This window comes from Mauremys reevesii, linkage group 1 (assembly GCF_016161935.1).
Source record: "Mauremys reevesii isolate NIE-2019 linkage group 1, ASM1616193v1, whole genome shotgun sequence".
Taxonomy (NCBI): Eukaryota; Metazoa; Chordata; order Testudines; family Geoemydidae; genus Mauremys; species Mauremys reevesii.
Genome location: NC_052623.1, coordinates 130,142,073 through 130,163,192, shown reverse-complemented (window position 1 = coordinate 130,163,192; position 21,120 = coordinate 130,142,073). Strand labels below are relative to the sequence as shown.

Here is a 21,120-nt window from a genome sequence, read left to right as displayed (position 1 = left end):
GCATCAAAGCCAGACTCTGGTGCTTTATTTAACAGCAAATCCTAAATTGTCTGTGATACTTGTCAGTGATTTCATTAATCACAAATACAATCCCTAAAGCCTGCTTACCTGTTAAACTGAGGAGAACTCTGTCAGTATGGATATCTCATCTGGCCATACACATCTGGATATATAGTCTGACAAATAGAACTATGTGACATACCAGGAACAGAGATCTTGACAGAGTGTCTGAACTGGATCTCCTGAAAACTAACAAGGACTGTATGAGAAAAATCATAGTAGCTGAATGATCTGGGTGATCCCATGGCAAAAGGAGCAGAATCCTCTTTTGTTACAGTTTGTGGGATCCTGCAAACCTGTCACATCTAATACAATCAGAGCCAGGGAGATGCAGGTATAGACATGAAAAAATGTGGAGTTCATCATTTCAGAAGGACATCAGCTTCTGCAGTGATAATCAAGTGATATGGCTTGACTATAAATAGTTATCCCTGGAGCATACTGATCTAGATCTCCCTCTCCTCTCCATGGCTCTGGTAAGCAGTAACCTCTGCCCCCATGATCTGCTTTCATTCAGCTAATGGGGTCAGATCTCCTTCTTGTTTCAGGTTACTTTAAGCCCTACACTGGATATTGCTTAAATGGCATAATTTGGCGCTTGATACAGAGGTTGTTATTTCAAGAAAGATGCATGTGTACATGCATACACCAACTTTGGTAAATATGTGTTCTAGTAAAAGCTCATCTGAAGCTATTGGACAATATTTTAAACAAATTTCCAGTAGACTTTGTTTTTAATAGCAGTTAGGGTTTACCAAAAAGTCACTATCTACTGTGACGGGGCAAGGCCAGATGGCTATAGGAAAGTAATGAGAAACAGGTATGTTAGCCCCAGGATAAACAAATCCCTGTTACCATGGTAACCAAATGGCAGTTGCTCCAGGTTAATCAAGACACCTGGGGCCAATTAAGATTCTTCTAGAATGCAGTGGAGATAGCTAGGTTGATTGGGAAGCCAAACAAGGGCTGGCTGGAACTAGTTAAAAGCCTCCCAGTTAGTGAGCTGTAGGAGGAAGCCATGCTGCTGGAGAAACTGGGCAGGACAAACCCTATCAGGCACAAGGAAGAAAGCCCTGAGGTAAGGGTGAACTAGATGTTGGGTGTTGCTGTGGCGAAGTGGCCCAGGGAATTGTACTCATCCTGTTTCAAAAAGTCAGCTACCGATAACTGCTACTATTAGGGGCCCTGGTCTGGAGCCTGGAGTAGAGGGTGGGCCTGGGCTCCTCCCTCCTCTCCCCCACTCTTCCCAATTAATCAGAGACCGTGAGACAACAGAGACTGTGTGAGGTAGGGTTGCTTCTTCCCACCTCCCTTGCCGGTTTATGATGAAAATGGCCCAGTAGGCTGTGACCCTTGCCTCTAGAGAGAGAGAAGGGCTAGGTGGAGGGTCACAGTGAGCTGCTGAGGGTGGCAAAATCTGCCTGGAAGTGTGGGACCCACTGAGACAAGGTCAGAGATTTATCACACTACAATTACAGCAAAGCTTATGAAAATAATCTGTAAAATGCTTGAGGGGATTAAAACACCATGTGAAGAAAAACACCTTTGTTTCAGTTGTCTTGTTCCTTTCAGAAATTGTTATTAATGTTCATGATATTTATGTGTTGACACTTGCGCACATGGTAGGTGTAATGAGTTTAATAAGACTGCTGAGCTGCACACTTTTTATTATCACCCACAGCTACAGTTCTTTACCTTTTTAAAGATCAAAAATCTTATTTTAATCTTATTTTGATTTATTACCAAGATGCCACTTACACTGAGGAAACTGGAGTTAGGATACTATAATTCTCTGTTGAAAATGGCAGAGTACTGATAACATCAGGCCTGTGGAATCTCATGAAATATTAGGAGTCCCAAGGTCTCTATCATCCCAGCTTCTGATGCGACAGATGCATTGTGAAAATAATGGCAACTGGAATAGCAAAGCCAAACAATCTCAAAAGGCAGCCATCTGTCATCTGCCAATTTATACATCATAACAACAAAAATTACTCTTCTGCAGTTATAGAGGGGAAAGGGAAACATTTATTCATATGTATGCATGTATATAGTGAGACAGATATGTAATTTTAAAGCAGACCATACTATCACACTGATGTAATAGGAAAATATTAAATCATCATCATCCTCCAATGGGAGTTATGTGCCCAACCTGTTAAGACACTTTTGAAAATCTCCCTAGGCATCTATCTACAGTATGAGGTGCCTAAATACCTTTGAAAATCTCTCCCTAAATGCTTTTCTGGATTGGGGTGCAGGGGGGTCAGCACCATAGAGGATCAAGCCCATTCTGACCATCACATGTTGCATATTAAGAACATCAGTGAAATGGTTGACAATGTTGACAATTAAATGACGAGAAATAGATTTGTTTGCAGTGTTGTAGCCACGGAGGTCCTAGGATATTAGAGAGAGACAAGGTATGTGATGTAATATTCTTTTTTGCATCAACTTTCTGTTGGTGGAAGAGACAAACTTCCGAGCTACACACAGCTTTCGTCAGGTCTAGAAAAAGTAATCAGTGTGTCACAGCTAAATACAAAGTGGGCAGATTGTTAAGCATAAAGGGTTAATACATGTGTCAGAAGACGAATTAAATTTAAGTGGACAATTAATAACTGTGCAATTATAGGACAAAGGAGAGTTAGTAGGTGACAAATTGTTGTACAGAGCCATATAACTGTCCCTGTTGGCCCATGATGTTTGGTGTCTAGCAGAGCTATGAATTTAAGTTCCCAAGCACATCTTTGGAAGTTGTGCAGGTTTCCTTTGAGGAGGAGGAATGAGAGACCTGATCTGGAGTGATCACTTTGTGGAAGTGTTCACCAACAGGGATATTGTGTTTTTGTCTTTTATCATTTTTGTGTGTGAGTTCACACAAGAGGGTAGAGATTGTCTGGTTTCACTCACAAAGTTGTTGGGGCATTTGATGCACTGGATGAGGTACACCACATGTTGTGATAGGCATATGTAAGACCAATAGATCTTGAAAAGTGTGTTGTGGGAGGTATGGTAGCAGTGGAGATACGTCTGCAGGTTTTTTATCTATTGTTGTGGCAGGATATGGTGCTGCTTTGGTTTGGTGGGTCCTGGTCTGTGGAAAGGTTGCTTCTGACAATGAGCTTGACAAGGCTGGATTGTTTGAAAGCCAAAAAAAAAAAAAAAAGAGGTCTAGGAAAGGTATATTTCAGAAAGTGGTCACCATTAAGTATGGGTTGTAACTGTTTAATACCCCAAATCGGTTCCAGTGTGGGGTGGTAGGTAACAATTATGGGTATGTGGTCAAAGTTTTGTTTGTTCATACACACACCCTTATTGAAGCATGTTCTCTTGGGTTATTTGTGTGGCTCATTCTATGACACTATCTACGTCTCTGGTAGCATGTCCTTGTTTGGTGAAGGCAGTTTTAAGTGTCAGAGTAGCAGCCGTGTTAGTCTGTATCTGCAAAAAGAACAGGAGTACTTGTGGCACCTTAGAGATTAACACATTTATTTGAGCATAAGCTTTCGTGGGCTACAGCCCACTTCATCGGATGCATGCAGTGGAAAATACAGTAGGAAGATGTGTGTATGTATATATATATATATATACAGAGAGAACAAGAAGGTCTGAGGAACAGTGGGGGGGGGGGAATAAACAAATACACAAATCAGACATCAAGAATTATAACATTCAAAAACCAGTCGGAGAACACTTCAATCTCCCTGGTCACTCGATTACAGACCTAAAAGTCGCAATATTACAACAAAAAAACTTCAAAAACAGACTCCAACAAGAGACTGCTGAATTGGAATAATTTTGCAAAATGGACACCATTAAATTAGGCTTGAATAAAGACTGGGAGTGGATGAGTCATTACACAAAGTAAAACTATTTCCCCATGTTTATTTCCCCCCCATACACACACTGTTCCTCACACCTTCTTGTCAACTGCTGCAAATGGACCATTTTGATTACCACTACAAAACGTTTTTTTCTCTCCTGCTGGTAATAGCTCAACTTAACTGATCACTCTCGTTAGAGTGTGTATGGTAACACCCATTGTTTCATGTTCTCTGTGTATGTATATCTTCCAACTGTATTTTCCACTGCATGCATCCAGTGAAGTGGGCTGTAGCCCACGAAATCTTATGCTCAAATAAATGTGTTAGTCTCTAAGGTGCCACAAGTTCTCCTGTAGTTTTAAGTGTGTTAAGGTGTATATCCTGGATTTTCACTTCTGTGCATATTCTTAATGTGTCTGTGAATTTCTTCATATCCAGCATAGCTTTGTGTTGAACCAGGGAGGAATCTGCCATTGAAAATTCCTGGTGTCTGGCCCCCAGTGCAAAGATCAACCCTTAGGATTGCCAATTTGTTTGGATGTATTCCTGGAGATTTCATCACTTGACATAATCTTCAATTAAAGGTTAATATTTAATTCCTGGACACTCCAGGACAATCCTGGAAGGCTTGGCAACCCTATTGTTGTTTTGAGTGCACACTTATATTCTTTATATCTTACTGCTATTTTTGGATAATATCATGGAATCTAATAATATTTTTGGAGGCACCAACTGCTACGTTTTTTTCTATAATAAATTATATTAGTGTTGGAAACAACAGCAGTTCAGGGAACTCCCCTCACGTGCTTATTTTAAAAGCTAACAGGGAATTCCAAGCCATCATAAACTGGAATTAAAGCTAACACTATAACCAAAGTCACAAAACAGTCTTATTGATTTGATGGAGAAAACAATGGGAGGTAATAAAAATATACAACAATTTTTGTCTGCTGTTAATGGTCCACTTAATGAAGCCAAACTGAAAGTAACATTTATGACAGAAATATTAGTCCCACTGATAAGCCCCAGCAGTGTGCCAGTCTATGACTTTGGATTTAAATTTTCTAAAAGAAATCATTGTATCAGTGAAATCAGTGCATAATACCTTATTGCAAGAGGCAAATGTGCCTGCATAAATAAGACATTATGCTAATTCAAATGCTATAAGTTTCATTTATCCTCAGTAGTCACGCTCAGATAACTTTAGAAATGCTCTGATTTTTAAAAAAAATAATCTTTCAAAAATAGTTTTACAAAATAGCTATGATGTCTTACCACTGCCACTAGGACTCCTTCTGGCACATACTATTTATATTACTTGCTGACACCTGCACACCTACTGCAGCACTTGTAATGATTCTGTTTACACAGCTCAGCGGCACTCTTAATAATCAACTCTACTTTTTTGACTTTGGAGCCTAAAAATATACTGTCTGCTTTTGCAAAAATTTAGCTGATATCAGCTACTGGGAGCAACTGCTATTTTTACCATGAATAACCTGCTTTCAGGGCACGCAACTGACCTGCTACATGGCACAGCTCTGCTTTTGCAAAATCTTCAGCGATCAGCTTCTGTCTTTAATGCTGTATTTTCATTTGATTCCTTTATCTCAGAACAGGGATATGTTCAGCTGGGCTAACAGATGCCAGGTCCTTGTGCATTGTTCTTGACTTTGTGCCAAAGAAGAATCAAAGTGAAATATGCACAGGCACACTCAATCCTCTGGGGAAGCCATGCTCAGTACCTGATATGTAGTTATTTTAAAAGTCTCAGTGTATTGGATTTCAGCAAGGGGTCTTATTCTAGAAAGAAGGTGCACTCCAATGTCACTGAAATAATATGAATTTTCATGTAGTTTAACTTGACCCATGTCAATAATGTGGATTATTTTTCCTGTTTCTGAAAAGACTCAAAAGGCCTGGGGTTGAGTGTTTCAGTAGTTATCAAAATGAGATGCTTGTGGTCAACATGCCATACTTGTGGACATGTCTTATTTTACCTCTATACTTTAAAAGTCTTTTCCTACCCTTTCAATCTGGATACTTTGGGCCCAATCCTTCTCCCATTGATCCATCTAGTACTATAATGTGTTTTTTTAAGTGGATCAACATCAAAGATGTTTGGGGATACAGAGAGTTTTTACACTATCATTCTCTCACCACAAGAAATTCAGTGGAAGTGTCTGTAATTTACATGTCTGTTTGCATATCAAAAGACCCAGTTTTTCTGTTCCACATGTCTGTCCAGACATGGTTAGTTGGAGAACATCCCTCCTCTTGCTGGTTTCTAGAATGGAATCTTCTCACTCTCCTACATTATTTCATGGTGGAAGGTGGCACTCTCTGCTCCCATATATTGCATCAGATTGCTGACAAATTCTTTAAAAGCTAAAACCTACTATCATGTGAAATGTGGTTTCTGTGGGTTCTACAATATTGTTTTAATAAATAATGGTTAGTCAAAAAATAGGGGGAAATAACTAAATTTAAAATGTAAAAATCCTGTTCATTCTACAGGGTTTGCAAGGGATATTTTTTTTTGAAAAATATCATAACATTTTGAATCAAAAAATGTTCACCTTAGACAATTTTCACTTTTGATTTTCCTTTTGTCATTTCTTCTCTCTTCTCTCCCTTTCTCCTTCATTTTACCAATGAAAATGGAGAGCAGGGGATAAAAAAGGAGGAGACAACAGAGAAAAAAAAAGGGTAAGTGTAACTCACCTCCCACAAAACATCACAAACAAGCAAAACCAGAAGAATCCCACAAATTAGATTCAGTTTCATTGAAGAAAGCTTGTATGGACATTCTAATTACAAAGTGTTTTTTTTTTCAAACAAAAATTTTTAATTTGAAAAATGTTGACCATTTCTAATAAGTAGAAATTTAGAAAGTAAGAACAAATGCCCTACAGGTTTCAGACCCCAGTCTTCATTTCCTATTGATTTCAGTGAAATGTGAAGTTAATTTTCCCCTCCAAGACAGGGACAACTCTTTATGTTATTAATCAAAAACCATTACAAAACAAGACAAAACAATGAATTTACTCATAAACTGTACCATTTTAACCTGGCTCTGTTCAGTTGAACATAAGGGTGGTGTTGTTCTCTACATCCTTCAAAGAAGAGTACTAATGTTAGAAATGAAAAATATCTATTGGGTCATCTCATCCACTAATGCAAGTTTGTTCCCTGCTGTGTATATTCTAATACTTTGTCCATCATAGTTTTGAATATTTCAAGCAATGAGGTTTCACCACTTCTTTTAGGAACCTAGTCAACAGCTTCTTAGATCTCAACTTTAGTAAATACGACTGACCAACGACCCATGAGACAGAGATATAATCTTTTTGTAACTATGACCATTGTCATATGATAGGGGACCAGAAAATAAACCCCAAAAAGTTATCTGTTCTCCTTTGTCTCATGCCTTTACTGCCACTGAATCGTTGGCTAAAATGGAGCAATTCCTGAGTCTGGAAAGGAACCTTTCAGAGAACTAGAGGAGGAGCCTGTAGTGCTCCTGAATTTTCCTGGCATTGCAGAAAAATGTGATGAAGTGAAATCCTTTATACCGCTACATGTGGCATTGTGCTTGCTTGCTTGGATTACTGAGTTGGTTTGGTTTCGCTTCATGTTTTATATTTGGTAAAACTTTTCAATCCAGAAAGAGAAACAAGCCTCACCCACAGTTAAGAGCTGGGTGAAATGTTTAGAGGTTTTGAAATTTCAGTGAAATATTTTTACCAAAAAAATGCCACCATTTTTTGACCCGCTCTTCTCACGATTTCCTTGAGCTTGGGGCCTGAGCCAAAGCCCACTGAAATGAAAGTCAGCTGGGATGGGCTGCGTGTTCGGGTCCTGGTGCGCAGCCTGAGTCAGGAGCAGGCCCTTAAAGGCAGCATGAACAGCATGACCCATTGTCATGGACACACACAGCCAAGGAAAAAGACAAAAGAAAGGAACTGAAAACACCAGTGAAAAACAGCAACAACAAGCAAAATAAACTGCTTCTCAGCTGTTGGAGAATGTTAGATGGTAGGTGTAAATAATGTACATACGTGAGGGGTGAAGTACAGTCTGACCAGATAATAGTCTTTTCTTTCCCCTGTGAAAAGCTCTCATGCGCTGGTGTAAGATTTTTCTCAGTGCCACTTCGCTGAACATACCAACATGCGTCCATGGGTAAAACGAAGGGGTTAAAATACCTTGTCATCTGAGCATCATGTGTGTGCTTTTCCAATCATGATTGCCAAGGACTTTTAAGAAAAATGTATTTGCAAATCATATCAACTATGTTATAACTCAGGGCACGCGAAATCTGCAAGGGGAAAATTGCAGAGACATCTCTATCCATTTTCTGCAGATAAACATGTTCTACCATTTGTAAAAGTTATTCATTTTTAATGCAAGCTGACAAATTGCATATTAATGGCATCAGCATGTTAGATTAGAAACCAATAAATAGTGTTTTGCTTGAGATGGTTTTACTGGGATAGTTTGCTATTTTACTGGGAAGGAGGCTAGTAAAGTGCAATGGGTCCTCCAAGTCTAAACCATACCAAACACTTTATATAGAAATAACCTTGGTATTTACAGAAACACTTGGGGAGATCTTTCGTGATTTACTGCATAATCTTTATCTGAGCACAATAAAGGATACATTTTTGAAGGGCTGAGACAGTAGCCTAAGAATGAATGTTGGTGAAAAACGAGTAGACACATTCAGGTAGGTAATAGAGGTACAAGTAATCAGATTTTGGAAACAAAAATCCAGGTGTGAATTCACCCCAAAAAAGAGACCACTCTTTTCAGTCATTGTTTCTGTTTATGGTTATTTCATGGTTGCTGGCTATACATCTTGTTGCGAGTATAAACCCTTTGTTCCACCTCTATGATGGCTCAGTTTCTGTTTGTTAGCTCTTTATTGGTACATGTGACCCCTGATGAGAAACTTTCATAAAACTTACATGTAACTCCCCATCCAAAACTTTCATAAAAAGATGTCCGCCAGAATAAATGGAAAAGCAAAAAGAGATCAGTGGTGTGACTGGCTGATTAAAAGTACAAATGAAATATTGTTGTTCTTCATTCACACATACTTGTAATATATATGAATTAATCATCAGGTTAATAAATCAGGCTCATTCTAGCACCCTTATTCAGTTTGAGTACTAGAGATTCTGATAAGATCTCTTGTTGGTCATTCCCACAACTTTCTTCATGTTGATCTTATTTCCTCTATTCCCCAGTGTTTTTAAGGCCTCAAATCTCATCTGTGCTGAGCAGGCAGAGAGGCTAAGGTTGCTGTAAGCCACCTTGCTGCCTCTCCTTGAGTCAATCTGGCCACCAAAACAAGTTAGAGCACCCACAGTGCTACTCCTACTTACATCAGCTAGAACAGTAGTCTGGGGACCATTCCACCAACCAGGAATCAGGGGACCACATCAAACTTCAACCCCAGAAACATCTGGCATGCATGACAATAACACTATTATTCTGTAGGCGTGGGATAGAAAGGTAAGGAGGAAAGTGGCCTTTGCCTGTTTTATATCAGCTATGCCCAGGGTTGGCTCCAGCTTTTTTGCCACCCCAAGTGGCGAAAAAAAAAAAAGAGAGAAAAAAGAAAAACCCAATTGCGCTGCCACCGAAGAGGAAGAGAGGGACCCGCCGCTGAATTGCTGCCGCAGACCGGGACATGCCGTCCCAATAATGGACGGAGTGCCGCCCCTTTCTATTGGCCGCCCCAGGCACCTGCTTCCTTCGCTGGTGCCTGGAGCCGGCCCTGGCTATGCCTTAAGATCATTTTCCAGTGCTCTGGTACTTTAGAATTCAGGTGCTCTTGAATTTGTACCAGGCCAGCGGCAGTTTCTCTCTCTTGTCCCTCTATGATTTTCTTCGTACCCAGTGGCTCCAGTAAAGGTGATCAGTTTTACAATATCAGTTTTTATCTCTTTCCCCATGACAATATGTAGACTGCATCTTTGAATGTTTGTTGCAGACTTTGCAATTTCCATTCAGAGAGTGTATCATGCTTTTCATCACTCAAAACTATTGTGAAGGGCTTGTCTCCATATAGATGTTTTGGTGTTGCCAGAATCATTGGTCCATAGGCTATAGGAAAAAAGGTCACAACAGATTGGATTCTGAACTGTCATTAGTGCCTTACTGTCTGGAAAACAACCTTCATCAAGCAGCAAAATGCCAGCTCTGAGTGGCAATGTTTTTGAATGTAGATAAGTCCTGACCAATGGAAAGTTGTATTTAAAAATATTTTTAAAAATCTAGAGGTCATCATGGCATCTTGTTGCTCTGTCTATAGCAGGCAAGTTACTTGATGGCAAGCTTTTTGGGGCAGGGATCATCTGTTTGCTCTGTGTGTATATACTGCTGGCACAATGGGATCCTGGCCTATGACTAGAGCTCCTAAGCCAGGGCTGGCCAACCCTGTGGCTCCAGAGCCACATGCGTCTCTTCAGAAGTTAATATCCGCCTCCTTATATAGGCACCAGCTCCAGGGCTGGAGCTATAGGCGCCAACTTTCCAATGTGCCAGGGGGTGCTCACTGCTCAACCCCTGGCTCTGCTACAGGCCCTGCCCCCACTCCACCCCTTCCTGCCCCCTTTCATGAGCCTGCCATGCCCTCACTCTTCCCTTTCCCCTGTCCCCTCAGAGCCACCTGCATACCACGAAACAGCTGATCGGTGAGGAGTGGGGAGGGAGGGGGAGGTGCTGATCAGAGGGGCTGCCGGTGGGCGGGAGGCGCTGGGCATGGAGGAGCTGTTGTAGGGCTGCTGACGTATTACTGTGGCTCTTTGTACATTGGTAAATTCTGGCTCCTTCTCAGGCTCAGGTTGGCCATGCCTGTCCTAGGCACTACTGCAATACAAACAATAAATAATAATACTCATAATTAGAGGGACTCAAAATGTGTTGACTGAAACATTTCCCCACCAAATAAAAATAAGGTTTTCTAAACTATTTTTTAAAATAAAAAACTGTTTTCTGCATTTTTTCCCCAAGTTTTCACTGACCTGAGCCCTAAAATAACGTATACACATTTGTATACTGGAACAGGTCTTAGAAGCCCACTTCCTTTTCGTCATAGCACTCACACAGAGAAAACCTTCAGTTTGGAATTAAAGTCATCCTGTTCAGTCCTAATTAGGTGGTAATTGCACTCTGCAATGCACTAGGAAATCAAAGGGACTATTGTCATTCTGACAGCAACGTGAGAGATTAAAATTGTTATTGGTCTGAAGCTGGCAGCTTAATTTAAACAGTTAATAATGCTCTTTATCTGTCTATTTTTAGGTTCTTATATGGCTCCCATTACTTCAGTATCTGAGTGCCTCAAATCACTAATGCATTTATCCTCGTAACACTCCTTTAACAGACTCATGTGTACACTGTTGATTTGTCAGACAAATCCTTTAGGAATGATGGTTGTGCTGTCTTTACTTGGTGGCCTAACAGAGAGAGTACAAGAAACAGAGTCAGTTTGGGTTATATAAGCTCAAATTATATGGCTGAAAAGAAAGCCATTCTCACTGCACTGCAAGAAATAAACAGAGCAGCAACAGAGCTGGATGTTTCAGAGTGGTAGACTGTATCAGCAAAAACAACAAGGTGGATGTTGTGATGTTTGTTGACTCGCAGGGAGTGAGCCTCAGTTCCTTTAGGAGAAACTAGAATACTAGAATGAGTTTAATTCATAAGGAGACATAGAGGATCAGAGAGCAAGGTAATTAATTAACTTCTTGCCGGATTCCATCACACATTGATATATACTGGAGAGATGTAGTTGATGATTTGGCCAAAGCTGAAAGATTGGAAACTTAAGTAGGAATGACAATGGTCAACGATATTGACGCCCTATCAAGGAAAATATTAGCTGAAGTAAATGGTTGAAAGATAAAAGATCCTGTGATCAATATCAAAGCATCTTGGAAAATAATATCCACTATCATGAGACTGCGGACAGGGCACACTGCAGGAATGAAAATCAATAGAGATCGGACCAAGAGGATTTAAGACCTTCCTGCAATTATGAATGTAACATAGTAAGAAAAATGATGCTCTTTGGATTTGAAATCTTGACTCAAGCCCTTGGAAAGGACCATTTAAGAGTCATCAAATTCATTCTCAAACTCTATGACCTAGTATGATTATTGTGGGACAAGACAACAACAACATCCCTTTAAAAATGAAGGGGTATTATTATCCCATTTTTCAGATGTATGTACATGAAGTTTTGCCAAAGCCAGAATGTTTCACCGAAATGTATCAATTTAAATGAAATTTTTGTAGGAAGATTTCTGAGGCCCAGGATGGACTTTGATCACCGAGTGGCAGGGGATTGAAAACCACCTTTTTAATCCAAAAATGGAGGCTTCAACATAAGTCTGTTCTGTGGACCATTTGAAAAGTGGGTTATTTTTTGTTCCAATGTGGAATGGAAACAAATATCTAAACCTCAAAGTTGTCATCCTCTTCCCAGCTCGAATCATAATGCATAAGCACAAGGACACTGAATTAAGGTGCACAGGAAATCTTAATTAGGCATTTCCTAATTTATGAGTGTTAGATATTGTAACCTTAACAATGTTTTTTTAATGTAGATTTGTGTGTGTGCAACATCCAAGATTAAAACAAACAAACTAAAAATACAGAAATTACATTGTGTGGCTTCATATTGACACACACTGGTTATCAGCAGGGTTGGTACCTTTTGGGGCACTGCCACTTGAGCTAATGGAGTAACTGATAGTAGTAGTAGGTTGTCATCTTCTATGTGGACCGCACTTTAGGGGAATGAGACACTTTGTCAGTGGATTTCACAGATAATTGCTGACAGTAGAGGAAAGGTGAGATTCAGCACTTGTCTACATAAAAAATTATTTTGTGGGAAGCTAGAGTTTGAATCTACCCCACACTAGCCTGCCATGGAGAAACTGTCCATGTCAATGCTGCTGACATGCATGAACAGTTCCTTAGTGCGTTTTGATCTAGTCCTCTTGGAAACAGGACTAAATCAAAGTGCATTAATGAGCTGTTCATCTCTGATTCCCTTTGCATTCAGGTGAGGCAGCTTCCTCTTCCATCCTGACTAGGTCCAGTAACAGGGTCAAAGGAGAAACATTCTCCTTGATAACAAGTCCAGGTGTCCAGACCTGTACCTGGCAAGGCCTGCATCAGCCCAAAGTTGCAATTGCAAGGAAAGTCTGCTCAGCCACAGGCTGCAACCTCCTCAGTGTGGACAGAATCTTTGGGGAATTTAGCAACTAATATCTAAGAAGTCTCTACTGAGCATGAGCAAATTGCAATTATTGAAAGGTTTATAACATGGCTATATCGAGGTGGATTTTCATATGGATAGCAAAAGGCAATGAATTAGTGTTTATAAGTAGAGTTGAATGAAGATTTCAGTGAAAAATCCAAAATGTTTTGCAAATGCTTATTTTTGCCAAATTGTTTTCATTAAGTAAAAAAACAAAAAAAACAAACAACAAAAATTCTGAAAAATCAAAACATTGTGTTTCAATACTTTCTAAATGAACATTTTTTTTTGTTCAAAATGACTTTTTGTTTCAAAATTTCATTGACTTTTATTTAAAATTCAATTAAAAACCTTTTTTAAATGGTCAAAATAATAATGATAATAAAAAAGTTTTATCTCGATGTAATATTTCGTTTGACACAAAATTATTTTTGGGTTGACCTGAAACCATTTTTTTAACCTTTCAGACTTGCTAGAGAACTGAAAAATTCATTATTCTCACAGCTCTATTCATAAGCAATATTATCAATAATTCTCTGGGTTTTTTTCAAAAGAAAGGCAGTTATGTTTATTATATAAAATTAATTTGATTTGTTTGAACGCAATGGCAGAAAAACCTTTCAAATGTAGCAACAAGGGCAAAAGACACCTGGGCCCAAAAACAAATGTTACTGTGTCTTCACACTGCCTCTTTCTCTTCTTCCGCTATACACACTTCAATATGGTAGTGGAAAAGTACAGTTTTAGCTGTTCCAAAATTAGCTTCACTTAAGGAGAGGGGCTAGAGAGGTTTACGCTCTACAATATTAGCAATTTTCCATCATGTCACATCACTATCATGTCACATTACCATTTGTAATGGTAATAGAAGACAAAAGCCTCATCCTATTAGTGACTTTCAGATCATATTAATGGCTGCCAGTTAATTCAACATGCTGCAAGACTAATAAAACATGATGGGAAGTTGCTGTTGTGGTAAGACTTTCATATCATATTAGTCCAAGAATGGCAGTACTACATGTTCTGTTCACAATCAACACTGCCAGTGGGTATTAGACACTATTGCACATTTCTATTAGAGCAAAGAGAATCTAAAAATAATAATAATAAAAAAATTGGCTGGCAAGCAAGCATTCCCTTTTGCTATCATGTTCTCAATACTCACGAGCATAAAAAACCTGGTGTTACTTCCAAGTACCAACCTCAACATTTTAATCATATAAAACAATGTTGTTCCTTTGCAAACTCTCTTCACCAGTTAAGAAAATCTCAGCCCCTATTCTAATTAGCTCATTTATTTAGAGTTTCTGTATTAATAGCAGGTATAAAAAAAGACTTCTGCTCTCAGGTGAATCACAGGCACCTGTGAAAGGAACAGTATTGATAGGATGGAACTAACGTTTTGAGAATTCTTAGCTTGCATTTCTAAATCCGTGTGTTTTCACAACACCTATAAATGGATATCCCCAAGGTTCTCCATAGTTTTACTCTGGGATATAAATTATTTTGCCTTTGCAGGTTCTTATTCATTATTATTTATACCTGTTTCCTGAGATCTTGTACATATGCATTTGGGGGCCTGGTGCACCTACCACTGAACACAATGAACCCTCTCCCATTGATTTCATTGAGAGTTTGATAGGGTTATTAATGCCTGGCCCTACTGGAATTGATGTGACGTCCTACCGTAACTGGAATACTGTTTCCAGACATACTGGTGTCCACAATTCAAGAAGGATGTTGATAAATTGGAGAGAGTTCAGAGAAGACCCATGAGAGTGATTAAAGGATTGGAAAACATGCTCAAAAAGCTCAATCTGTTTAATTTAACAAAGAGAAAGTTAGGGGGTGACTTGATTACCATTTAAGTACCTACGTGGGGAACAGAGATTTGACAGTAGAGGGCTCTCCAGGCTAGCATACAATGGTATAACACAGTCCAATGGCTGGAAGTTGAAGGTAAAAAAATCAGACTAAAAATAAGGTGGACATTTTTACAGTGAGAGTAATTATTAATTGGACCAATTTACCAAGCATTGTGGTGGATTCTCTGCCACTGGAAATTTTAAAATCCAGATTGGATGTTTTTCTAAAAGATGTGCTCTAGTTCAAATAAGAATTAATTCAAAGAAGTCCTATGACCTGTATGATAGAGGAGGTCAGACTACATGGTCGCAATGGTCCATTCTGGCTTTACCATCTATAAATCTGTGTGTTTATAATTTTCTGCCTTCTGACAAGAGGGGGAATAATAACTTCAGCTGAATATATTTGAGGAACAGAATGATTTAAAAAAATACTTTACAAATACTTTTTTCCCCATTATTAATGCAGCTGTACATCTCTTCCATCTCAGGCAGTTGCTTGAGACTTTAGATGGCTGCCTTCTTAATGTTAAGAAATGTTGGCTAATTCGCTAAAGTTCAATGCTAATAAAACTGAGCAATTGGTTGTTTAATTTCTTGCCATGATTTCTGCTCATGTGATAATGCTATGAAGTTTATTGCTATAGTCATATAATCATGGAGTGATTCTTGATACTTAGCTTCCTTTTTAGGCTGCCATTGAGAAGCTGCCATTGTATTTTCTTTGGAACTGTGAATATTTTTCACAGATGCTATTGCTGGAGGATACTACAACCATGATACATTCTTTTATCTCCCTGATGGATTTTTTTTTTTGCAATTCTTCATTTGGTGATTTGGTACATTCTTCCTCAAACATTTGCTGCTTGCTGGGATGTGCATCAGTACATGGACATCCTACCACATTACTCCTCTGGTGAATTGAAGATGCTGAATTGGATTTCAATAAAATTGTTGATTGACTTTGTACTTCTTCTGCTTGTACATCTTTTTCTTCCTTCCATTCACATATTCATTGTAAGAAGAAGAAAAAAAAAACAATTAAAACAAAGATTTTCTCACAAGTCACCTGCCCCTTCCTTCACAATAATCCCTATGGATTTGCTTCATGTCATTCCAAAGGGAGAATGACAAGATACACATTAAAAAATAATTTCCAACAGTCTTTACAAACAGCATCTTGTAGCTCTAAATTGTATCAATATTTTGTTTGTTGCAGTTAATAAGATGGGGTGGATATTTTATAGTTAAATGAGACATTTTACTAATAATGTTCATGAAGACCTTCGTAATAGCACCCAAATATAAGCAGATCCTGGTTCACGGTTGCAAATAGTGAATTATTTAAGAATAAAGAGTAAGATGCTCTAGCAAATCCATATGCCAATGACATTAACATAAATCTTACTTGAAATAATATTCATAGCCATTTAGAGAATTGCATCAGCCATTCGCAGTGTTGTGTGGATGTCTATTTCCCATCATCTGCCACCAAAAAAAAGAGCTGGAAACTGCGAGGCTACTTTAATGCTTTGTTTAACAGATACTTTCTGACTTCCATAATATGATTCTTACAGTGTTGGCAGCAGAGGTGAGGGAGGAATAATTGTTACTAAGAGGAAAATATCTGAAATTGTGCAGAAAACTAGAGAGATTTGCACTAAAATATTGAAATCACAGGCAGTGCTGCCTCTGGAAGGGGCAGTGCAAAAACAGTGCAAATAACAGGAATATCAGCTTAATGGAAACACTACTACTCCAAATGATAGTACATTATTCAGTGGGCTAATTAACTTTGGACATTGTTGTGATACCTCAGACTGTAAGCTCTCTGGGGGCAGAGACCAAGCCTTTATTTGTGTTGTACAGTGTCTAGCACAATCTGGAAGTAGGCCAATTTACCAAATGCTTGACCTCCTCTGACAAGAAACATAAATCTTTTACTCCCCTTTACCTGCTAGTAGTAAGCATTTTTAATGTCGTGGGTCAAAAAGAATCTATCTTGATTCCAAGAATATTTCAGATAAATTACAAGCAGATTCTGAATAGGATTTCCATCAGTCCCTGCGGCAATGCTATTAAAAAGCCATTCTGATATATGACTGTATCAATAAATGGAAATATATGATCATTCATAGGCTTTTGGGTAAGTCTAGAAAGGTCTTATAGCCTTTTAACCTGCAAATGTGATTAGCAAGACACTGGAGTGTGAAAACTATAAGCTAGCAGATAGCATGCTACAAAGACTCTTCAAATTGTATTAGGGTAATTTTGCACATCACTATGTCTCACTAATGAAATGTGCCACATGTTTAAACAGGACAGGGTTTCTTTCAGCACTTTAGCCTTGCAACGTGCATGGCCTGTCAGGTCATCTGAGTCATAGTGGGGTCGAAATATACTGACATCTTGAAGGAATAAAAAAATTATTAGCACAAGACACGTCAAAAGATAAAGATGTCTGCAGTTGAGAGGAAGTTTTGGGGATCTGAGGGCTGGATTCTTATTTCAGTTCTCTTGTTTAACATGAGTGTAACTCCATCAACTGCCATAACTCCTGGTGTAAGAGAAAGAGGAATCAGGCTCCTTGAGTTGATTTCCTGAATGAACAGTTTCCAGATAAAAATGCAAGAAAGGCTGTTATTTGATTTGTTTTTTTTTTCCTTTTGGTTTTAAAGAGACTGGTAGTTACTGCTGAAGGGTTCTTGCCAATTTAAACCTGGCAGGCAAGAGAAATGCACCTACAGACTTTAAGAATTGGAAGAAACAAATGGTACTCCAGCAGCATCTTTTGTTAATGCAGAAAACATCTGACATATGCAGTAGAGAGTAAGGATGCACAGCAAAGCCACATATGCAACTGGTTGTGTTAGTCTTCATTTAATTGTCTAAATATTCCTTTACCTTTTTAGTAGTTCAGTAATAGATGTTGATGTTTGCCACTCTGAAGATCAGCAAATACTGCATATTCTTATGCACCCTGATAACAAGACTGTTGGTTTGCAAGCACTCATATTTAGTAAACACTCAGAAGGTAGGATGGCTGGGGAAAAAAGGCACTCTATACACAGGGATTGTATTATCTGTATGATCAATCAGATCTGGCAGAGCCTGCTTCGGCTTCTGGGGACAGGCAGGACTGGAGTAAAGAAGGCATCAGCTCTATAATATAGTGCCTAGGGCCCCAGCTCCCAAAGCCACATTATGATGATGTCAAAATCTCAGCTTTCATTGGGAATGATTTAAAAAAAAGTTTCTAGCCCTCAAGGTTGCATAGAAAAGCTTGAGGATATGACCTGAGCATAACCAATTGCAATGATGTTTGCATGTGACAGCTTCCCCCAAAGGGAGGGAAAGCACACTCTATAGCCAAAGAGAAAACTGTGTGGCCTCACACCCACCAACAGATGGGGCCTGTACCCTGTTGATGCTCTGGTGATTCCATTCTGCCATGGCTGTGCCTCTACAGGTGCCAATCTGTTGTTGTTCGGGGAAGAGAGTGGACACTACCTCTAGCCCCTCCTTTGATGGAGTAATAGCTCTGAGGGTGTGCCTGAGGCTCAAGAGTCAACCTGGAGTTGTTCAAATTCTTAACACATTCCTCAGTATTTCCTTCTCGTACTAACATGGCATCATCCCATTAGCAGATCCATTCCCATATGTAGATCACATCATCTCACTGTCATAGCCAATCTCAGACTGGTTATTTGGTGCTTATCACTGCACAGAATGAGAATGGGAAAGAAATTGAGGAGGTCAACAAATATATTTATCTGGGTCAGCAGCTGAGCAGAGACAACTCATTCGTGGGGGAATGCAGTAGGAGTAGAAAGTCGGGGTGGACAAGTTTCAACAAAATAAAGACATCTCTAATTGATGATGAACTGCCCATGAAGAAAAGGAAAGAACTGTTTAACTCCTCTGTTCTGCCAGCAATGATATATGGAGCAGAAAGCTGGTCAGATGAAAGTGGAGGAAGAAAAATTTGCTGTCACCCAGAGAGCAATGGAAAGGTGAATGTGCAAGATATCCCTCCATGATCACATATCGAATGAGGAGATCAGAAGGCATACAGAGGTGACCGATGTAGTGCAGGCGATGTACGACGCAAAGCAAAGATGGGCAGGTCATGTAGTCCGCAGGGAAGACAATAGGTGGACTACCCACATCAGTGACTGGATCCCCAGAGACCACAAGTAACCACTGGGCAGACCGAAAATGCGCGGAGATGATCCCATGACAAAATTCTTTGTCCAGAAATTGAAAAAACTTGCTTGCAGCAAAATAGAATGATGTGGCGTTGACTTGCGTTCATGGAGGGACGGACGAGGAAAAACCGGGCAAAGACGAAAGGTGATCATTGCACATGTTTTTATTTAGGGCTATTTGGGGAATGAGTCTCTTGCTCCTAGTCGGTTTCAAAAAAAACCATGCTTAATTCATGCAAAAGCTCAATAGCTATGGTATGAAGCATTTTTCTTGAAGTAACCTCAAAATTCCAGTATTTGGAATGAGCAAAACAGGTGCTGAGTATGTGATTTTAAAAAATAGCGACTAGATTTATATTGTGAATTGTTTCTGTAAATATGAAGGGCAGAACTAGCCAAAGAGTGTGAGAAAATAAGACATTTAAAACCTGTTTCAGTTTCTACAGATCAACTATGCCGCAAATTGATATTTGATACAAATCATCTGTACCTGTGATTTGGCAATCAATATTATTGAAGCAGGCCTCTTTCACTGAACATTACTTAATGGCTTCAGTGCATATGTTGCAACATCATCTAAGTGGTAAGAACTTTGCAACCTCAATAAGTCTTGGACAAGAAAGAGGAATGATTGCTTTTTGGATAAAAACTGGACTGTCGGGCAGAAGATCTGTGTGCAGCTTTTGCCTCCACCACATAATTCTTCTGTGGCATTTTGCAAATAATCTTAACCTTTCTGTGCCTCTGTTCCCCATGTGTAAAGTGGGGTAAATAATGCCTCAGTATGGTTCTTATCACCATAGAAGTACCTAGATAGATAGATGAATGGATGGATAGATTAGATAGAATTGCCCACAAAGCACAGAGGGTCAAATTTTCTGTTGGTGTAGCTTCATTGACTCACAAAATGCACGTTCCCATACATTTTAATGCAGTATTGATAAAGGATTGTGAGATAAAACTGAGGCGATTTTGGGAAAGCAATATCACACAGCCTAATTTGTCAATTATTTATTGCAATGGGATATATTTGACAGCAAGGCTAGGATGGTATTGGATTAATACAAGGAGCAGCTGAATCCCACACACTGAATTATTTTCCATCATGCATTTTATTGGAATTCATACCAAAGCCATCACAGTGGTAATCCATAACACACAATGTACTGTGGGTGCTACCAGTGCCACCGAGTCTGTGTTGATAGCTTGCAACATGAGCCTTCAGCGTTCACTCACTCTGCTAGTGTGAAAATGAGAAGTGTGGGGTGAATGCTAATAGGTTCTGTCAGGCCTCTCAGGACAAGTGTTTGTCCAAATGAAGTGGCTTCTCATTTATCCTTGCTATCACCACCTATTCATCTCCCTCTGCTCTCTGAAGGTGAAATCCTTGATTCTCCTTCATCAGAGCTGACAGCAACACCAAAGCTTTCTCTGCGGTAGGACAAAACTCTCCTTTGTAAAGTATTAAGAGATTGCCTCCTTGGAGGAAAAAACAAACTAAAACAAACCTTGCATATTTTACTGACTCGTTGTCGAGTGCCATCAGCTAACACACAGTATTTCTGAAGATAAGGAATTTAATCTTTTTATTGTTAGTATTGTTAGTATCTGTTAGTAAGAATTCAGTCTTTTCTTTCTGTGTATTAAATTCATTTATATATATTTATATATAGCTATTCTTTAGAATCTTTAGTATATCAATAAAGAGCTGTGACAGGATCAGGCCAGATGGCTACAAGACAGTGGTCAAAGGTAGATACATTAGCTCCAGGTTAAGCAGGTCTCTTTTCCCTGGGTAAGATAACAGGGACTATTCCAGAACACTCAGGAACTTTCTAGAACTAATTAAGGCAGGCAGGCTAATTAGGACACCTGTAGCC

General features: G+C 39.2%; 1 long non-coding RNA gene across 1 annotated transcript; it reads left to right on the top strand.

Annotated features, from left to right (window-relative positions):
- The first annotated feature begins 1,016 nt into the window (after positions 1–1,016).
- LOC120395152 lies at positions 1,017–16,187 on the top strand. The gene is made up of 3 exons (XR_005592496.1): positions 1,017–1,138; positions 6,559–6,596; positions 15,725–16,187. It is a non-coding gene; the product is annotated as an uncharacterized LOC120395152 (long non-coding RNA).
- Positions 16,188–21,120: the final 4,933 nt, after the last annotated feature.